The sequence below is a fragment of the Pelodiscus sinensis genome, chromosome 19 (assembly GCF_052426305.1).
Source record: "Pelodiscus sinensis isolate ZL-2025 chromosome 19, ASM5242630v1, whole genome shotgun sequence".
NCBI classification, from domain to species: domain Eukaryota; kingdom Metazoa; phylum Chordata; order Testudines; family Trionychidae; genus Pelodiscus; species Pelodiscus sinensis.
The window spans coordinates 19,796,432-19,796,835 of NC_143070.1; positions in this window are offsets into that span (position 1 = coordinate 19,796,432).

The window sequence follows — 404 nt, forward strand, 5'->3', positions numbered from 1 at the left end:
GGGAATTGAAGCCTGGCTGCAGCAGACCCTGCAAGCCCAGGGGGTCCTCTATACGGGGTAGGAGCCCCCAAGCAGCCTTCCTCCCATCTTTGGCCTTCCCACCCCTCTGGCAGGAGTCACAGGACCAGCAGTACCACTGCACAGCTACAAATATCCCTGGCCAGTAGAAGTGTTGGAGCAGCCTCAGCCGGGTGCTCTGAATTCTCCAGTGGTCCCCAAAGGGGACGTCGTGGGCCAAATACAGCAGCTTGAGGTGATACTTTTGGGGGACTACCAGCTGCCACTGGACCCCCCATACCCTCATCTTCCTGGGGGGAAGCCATTACCGGAACAGGAATCCCCGCTCCCACAGGAATCTCTCTTGCCCACCTCTCCCCAGGGCCTGAGCTGCACGGATGCCAGCC